The 7,500-nt window shown below is 41.0% G+C and overlaps 1 protein-coding gene across 5 annotated transcripts in view; it reads left to right on the top strand.

Annotated features, from left to right (window-relative positions):
• The window catches only part of LOC125037083 (1-phosphatidylinositol 4,5-bisphosphate phosphodiesterase eta-2-like), a 68,871-nt gene that overhangs the window by 18,717 nt on the left and 42,654 nt on the right, over positions 1-7,500 (top strand). The window lies entirely within an intron of this gene.

The raw sequence follows: 7,500 nt of genomic DNA, 5'->3' as shown, positions 1-7,500 counted from the left end.
AAAAAAATCTAGTGCAGACGACTTATAAGGTAATACGTGGGAGAGGCAGATGTCGTGTCGTCTCGTGACACGACACGACAGACATATTAGACGATGCCAACTGTCATGTGAATTTTAAAAGCTTGTATCTGAAAACAATATATGTCTTTATTACCAAAATAAAAGGGAATGATGAGGGAGAAAAGGAGATGAAATACATTGTTGGTGATGATGGTGATAGGTCTCTGCTCTGTGGAGTGTGATGGGCGTTCGCGTAAGAGCCGCACTTGACGCGGTCGTGTGCGTTCGTGAATCGTGCGTTGCTCCAGTTGCCGGATTAGGTATTTGCTCCGCTGTTGTGTGCTATTTGTGAAACGTGCACGCAGAACAGACGTTCACACACGCACACGCACAAGCACAATAACAAGCACACGCACAAGCACACGCACAAGCACACGCACACGCACACGCACACGCACACGCACACGCACACACACACACACACACACACACACACACACACACACACACACACACACACACACACACACACACACACACACACACACACACACACACACACACACACACATATATATGTGTGTGTGTGTTTCAATGCGTTTTTTTTATGCATGTATGTATATTTATGTCTGTGTGTGTATTATCTGTTTATCTATAAGTATATCTGTTTGTATATGTATATGTATATATATACATACACATACATATACACGTATGTTTATGTATAAGTATCTGTGTATATATCTATCTATCTATATACATAGATAGATAGATAGATGAATAAATAATACACATTAGTGTGTGTGTGTGTGTGTGTGCACACTCATATGCATGTATATTTGCAAGAATATATGCATAGGGTATCATTGTATACATGCGAACTGGCATGGATATGCATGATAACATTTATGCAAATGAGAACTTGTTTCTATGATTATTTTTTCACTTTGGGCTGTGTCACAGCGGTGCCACAGAGTAAGAAACTTCTTACAGTGATAGCAGTTGTCCAGATTTTTATCAGTTAGCTTGATAGCAGATTAAGACGGATAAGACAATTAGCTGTCCCATTATTTTCTTGCATAACACGAACACACACACACGCACACACTTATGAACACGCAAATACACATGCACACGCGCACACACATATACATACATACACAACCATACACAACCATACACGTACATGCACATGTACACATACACACAGACACACACACACACACACACACACACACACACACACACACACCCACACACACACACACACCCACACACACACACATATCAACACACACACAGCTATCCATACCCCCCCCCCCCACACCACACACACACACTTACATCAACACACACAGCTATCCATACCCCCCCCCCACACACACACACACACACAAACACACACGCGCGCGCACACACACACAACCCTCAGAATAGAGTATTTTTTTCAAAACCTCCATCACATTGAAAAACAACATTCTGATATAATTCTGGCAGTGCTACGCCAACATCATTATTTTCTTGGTGAATTCAAACAGCCAATGTAATCATTATGAAAAGATAATGGAATGTTTCATACCTATCTATTATTCGCTTGCTTTAAATACCACAGGAAACCGTGTGTTTATAGGCCTACTTATGAAAGACTTCTTTTCGGATTGTAGAATATGATAAACGCCTTCTTAGGGTTATATGATGTGGTTTATTGTAGCGCAGATTTCAACACAGATATATTCAGTTTGTCATATCAACATGTTTTGGAGAAGAAGCGTATATTTTGAACAAAAGCCCAGCTGAAGAAGGACTGATATCGAAAATATTTGATTCAATTCTGTACTTTTTGTTAGTGCTAAAAACTGTCCACTATTTTCTTTATTAGCGCTTTGTCATTGTTGATATTGTATATTTTATTTTTAACAATAGATTTGCTGGACAGTATTTCATTTTACTCTGTGTTCTTCTTGAAAGTAAAATTGACATAACGAACTGTGATGATACGCTAATGGTAATCTGAAATTGATAAGAAAAGATTAATAACAAAAATAGGTGTTTAAGGAACCACGCGGCTGGTGTGAGTTTGTGGCAACTCAGTAAGTGGTTGTTTTCACACACCACTTGGCTTATAATTGTAGTCTTTAGTTGTACCCAGAAAGAGGGAAAGACTGATGGGTCAATGGCAAAATCTAGTAATCGGGAAGCTTATAAGTATGTCATAAGATGAAATAAAATAAAACCATGCAAAAGTAGTTTATTCACATATAATTTTTTTGCAAGTTCGGTTCGCGGAACATCATGGAGTTACTAGTTACACACACACACACACACACACACACACACACACACACACACACACACACACACACACACACACACACACACACACACACACACACGCAAACACACACACACACACACACACACACACACACACACACACACACACACATATATATATTGTGTTTTTTTATTATTATTATTTGTGTGTGTGTGCGTGCGTGCGTGCATGTGTGTGAGTGAGTGAGTGAGTGAGTGAGTGAGAGAGAGTGTGTGAGAGCTGTTATCCAATTACGTGTAATGACAATTCTCAGTCTTTGCGAACATTTCAAGGTCGCGATTTCGGAAATATTGTTGTAAATTGGTGAGGCCAGTAACGAAATTCAAATATATCGGAAACGGCCCAAACACGCAGTGACTTGGGCTTAAAGTAGATTTAAAGTAAATTAACAGATGATGGATGATGTGTCAATACCGACTATTCTAATGAAATCAAATAGATAAATTGATAAATGACAGGTATCATCGGGTGTCCACGTTATGTTTTTTCTACAGATTTTCCGAGAGATTTCATATATAAATATGTTTTTCTTTATTTGCATTTCATATATGTAATTTGTACCATAGTACTTATTATCTATCATTATGAGTTCATTAATGGTGATAAATGTTTTTTATTTCGAGTTCCAACGTTGAGTTTGTTTATATGGATGAGTCGACAGTTTTCGTCAAGAAGGACCAGTAATAAGGTCTGCTTTTCATCATCTTTTAGTCAAGGGATTCGGCTATTGTGTGTGTAGCGGAAATGATCCTGTGATTCATTCTTTTCATTGTATTTGTTTATTTAAAAGCGGCGACATTTTAGTACCAAATCGGCTTCATGTGATTTAGAGTATTGTGAATAAAGATTTTTTTTTTTATATATAAGAATAAAAATACGTACATTTATTTTATTTCGATTTCATGGAAGCCTTTCATTCAAAACAAAATAACAACTAGTAAAAATGCAAATTCTCTCAAGCGTATGTATTGCAAAAAAGAATTAGACTTTTAGATGCAATAACCTGATCTTATTTCCAGCGTTGTTTAACATCCGGTGAATAACGACACTTGAGCAATCTGGGCAGGCTTGGCTTTTAAAAGGTTAAGGAATTATATACCCGAAGGTCACGTTCACATTAGAAGGCGGCTGGTCTTCTATACACAGAAGGGTCGAAGTCGCCTAGGTTACAGTTCCGTCGCTAATGACCTTAGCTGTTAACATGGCAGATAACTTTAAATAATCAGCTAGTCAGGTTTCGTTATGACCCCTTTTGCGGTGACTCTCTTGTCACGCCGAATAGAAGTGTCTCTGTTGCGTTTATTTATTTCCTTCCGATGACTCTTGCCACGCCGGATGTAAGTACCCCCTTTTTTTCGTTTAAACGTTTTCTTCCGATGGTTCTCTGGTCACGCCGGATGTAAGTACCACTTTTTTTTCGTTTAAATGTTTCTTTCCTATGCCTCTCTCGTCGCGCCAACTCTGGGTAATCTTCATATCACATGCCTCTGCGCAAATGACCCATGCCTTAGTATGGATCCCAAAATTGGACTAAGATTGGATGCGTCGATTGGCTGTAACGACGAGACACAGAGACAGTGTAGGCGCCACAGACTCGTGTCTCTGTCTGGCGGTGTCTGTATCAGGAGTTCAGATGCTTGTATGCTGTGCTCATACATGCGAGATGTCTTTTGTGTTTCGCCGTCGACATGCAAAACCTCTTTGCCTTTATGCATGACTTTTCGTCTGTGTATGCATGTGTCTGTTCGCCTGTATGCTTTGTTTCCTGTATGGTGATAAGATGTGGTAATGGAATTAGATAGTCATTATCTGCAAAATTCTCATATTGAATAGAAATGCTTATTATTGTTATTGCTCACCATAACCATTACAGTGATGCAGTGACAGGCAGTCTAAGACAGTGTAATCCTGTGCAGTTAATAACTTAGCGTGTTGTGTATGGTTGTGAATCGTTCTAGAAAATCGGTATCCCCCCCCAATACCCGTCCACGCCCATCCCCCATGTCCTACCCCCTACCCCCCATCACCTTGTCATCCAACATCCTCCCCTCTCCATTATCCACTTCTATCCCTCCCCCCTTGTTCACACATTCCACCCCTCCCCCTTGTTAACGCCCCCCCCCTTTCCTCTGTCCACTCCTACCCCTCCCCCTCTCCTCTGTCCGCCTTTCTCCCCCCCCCCTTCCCCCTCTCCAATTCCAAACTCCTTAAACCCAGTGTCTCTCCTTGCAAACCTCTCTGCAACATTCCTCCGTTGCTGGCGTGTTGTGAATGCAACCCCGCCCTTGCTACGTTGCGAATGACGTAGACAATTCAGTCTTTGAGCGGTGTTTTCGCTTTACTTTTTTGCCGCTCTCTTCAGGCACTGGTAGGTATGAATACTCTCTGTGTCTGTCTGGCTCTTTCTCTCTCTCTCTTTCTCCCTTTCTCTTTCTCTCTCCATCTCTGTCTGTCTCTCATTTTCTCTTTCTCTCCTTCCCTCCCTCCTCCCTCCCTCCCTCCCTCCCTCCCTCCCTCCCTCCCTCCCTCTCCCTACCCCCCCCCTCTCTCTCTCTCTCTCTCTCTCTCTCTCTCTCTCTCTCTCTCTCTCTCTCTCTCTCTCTCTATCTATCTATCTATCTCTCTCTTTCTCCCCCTCTCCCTCTCCCTCTCCCTCTCCCTCCCTCTTCCTCTCTCCATCACTTCTCTTCTCCTCTCTTCTCTTTCCCTCTCTTCTCTTTCCCCTTTCCCTCTCTTCCTCCCCCCTCCTCCTCCCTCTCCCACTCTCTCTCCCTCTTCCTGTCTCTTTCTCATCCTCTTTTGTACGATGATCAACGACTATGAATCACCGGAAATTCGACTGATCATCTGATATTCAGACTTGAGAGATGAATTAGCAACTGTTGCCAATTTCCATGCGCTGCATAAAGCGACTTCTGAATAGGTTCGGAATGTTCGTTTCATTCCCTTCTTTCTTCCCTTCTCTTCCTCTTCCTCTCTTTCTCTTTTTTTTTATTTTTCCTTCTCATTTTTTTCATTCTCTTTTCTCTCTCTCTCGCTCGCTCCCTCCCTCCTTCCCTCCTTCCTTCCTTCCTTCCTTCCTTCCTTCCTTCCTTCCCTCCCTTCTTCCTTCCCTCCCTCTCTCTTCTTCTCTCTTTCCCTTTCCTTCTCTCTCCCTCCTTGTGAGACTTACTCATCCCGTCTAACGTACGGTCCGTGCTCCTTGAAGTCACGTGAGGCATTAGTGATTTTATATTCGGTTTTATTGAGGTCACGTGGAGTTCTTGTGACATCTCGCTGAAAGCTCTGAGAAAGGTCGGTGACGTCATCGAATCTGTATCAATTCAGGATCGAGTCCTTTTATTCCAACGATGAAAAAGGATTGGATCTCTTTTCGTATGGCATCGTGGAGACGTGACTGTTTTGTTGTATATGCAAGAATGGGTGTATGAAAACTATGGTCATTATTTATCAAATTCTATTATTATTTATTTTTAATTCGCTCGTTTATTTACATTTTGTGCCGTGTCATTTAGATTCCAAAAGCGAGTGGCTCACGTTATGTCTATACTTAGAACTACGGCTTTGGACGTGTGTTCAAAATTCACTCGTGAAATCATGTCGTAAATATAGATCTTAGATATTTATCGAAGACTGTAAATCCCTTGAAATAAATATGAAATTCATGATAATTGTTCTAATAAAAAAAAAATCATCTATCCATGACACAGGTCCCTTAACACAATGGTTTCAGTAATTTATAAGATGGAATCAGTACTCCATTTATTATTATTAATTATTATTATTATTATTTATTATTATTGATTGATATACATATATATATATATATTTTTTTTTTTGGGGGGGGGCTAGCTGAAGATATAATATAGAAAAAAATAGAAAAGAGATAAAAGGTAGAATATAGAAGGAAAATAAAAGGAAGTTCGTGTCTCATGTTTTTTGTTCTCAGCTGATCTCCCAAGAAGGTTTTTTTTTTTGTTGTTGTTGGTTTTAGTATTTGTTGCGATGCGTCGATTTTGGCTTTGGTTGATCATCATAATTCATTCCGTCAGCCAGTCCTTTTTTATCTGTTGTCATTTATTTGTTCAGTTTTTCTTTCCTTTTTTGTGTGTGTGTGAACGTTGAACACGAGCAGGCTTTGTTGTTACAGCTGTTATAAATCAAAATGACCTTCCTTGGGTTTTGTAGTGGAAGCGTTCACTACCAAATCTTCATTCATTTGTGTTATTTTTATTATTATTATTTTTAATGCTGCTACTTTCCTTTTTTATCTGTATACTACAATGTTTTTTTTTTTCTCTCTCTCTCTCTCTTTTGTCTGTTTCTCTCCGTATGTCTGTCTGTCTGCCTCTTTGTCTGTCTGTTTGTTCGTCATTCTCTCTCTCTCTCTCTCTCTCTCTCTCTCTCTCTCTCTCTCTCTCTCTCCCTCTCCCTCTCCCTCTCCCTCTCCCTCTCCCTCTCCCTCTCCCTCTCTCCCTCTCTCCCTCCCTCCCTCCCTTCCTCTCTCTCTCTCTCTCTCTTTCTCTCTCTCTCTCTCTCTCTCTCTCTCTCTCTCTCTCTCTCTCTCTCTCTCTCTCTCTCTCTCTCTCTCTCTCTCTCTCTCTCTCTCTCCCCCCCCGTCTCTCTCCCTTCACTCGCTTCATATATAGACGAACGAAAACATGCTTACTGTACAATAATAAACACATTTATATACCTTCTGGACAAGAGTATATAAATTTCACACGTCCAATCTCTCGGTTTCATCCCCCTCTTAGCCTTCCTCTTACTCTTTTCTTTATTCTCTTCCTATTACTCTACTTTCCCCTCTTTCCCCACTTACCCTTCCTCTAACCTTTCCTTTCTTGGCCATCCTTTTATCCCACTTTCCTCTCTTCCCCTCTTTCCTTTCTTACTTATTTTCTTATTCCTCTTCCTCCTCATATTCTCATCCCTCTTTACCCTCTTACCCATCCTCTTATTCCTCTTTCCCCTCTTACCCTTCTCCGCCCCGCCCCCTCCCCTCTCTCTCTCTCTCTCTCTCTCTCTCTCTCTCTCTCTCTCTCTCTCTCTCTCTCTCTCTCTCTCTCTCTCTCGCTCCCCTCCCCATTCGAGTTACCTCCAGTTGGCTGTAACGAATATAAATATACTCTACGTCATCAGGTTTACAGACAGCTGTTGCACTC

This window comes from Penaeus chinensis, chromosome 22 (genome assembly GCF_019202785.1).
Source record: "Penaeus chinensis breed Huanghai No. 1 chromosome 22, ASM1920278v2, whole genome shotgun sequence".
NCBI lineage: Eukaryota > Metazoa > Arthropoda > Malacostraca > Decapoda > Penaeidae > Penaeus > Penaeus chinensis.
The sequence above is the reverse complement of the archived record's forward strand: the minus strand, read 5'-3'. Positions and strand labels throughout refer to the sequence as shown.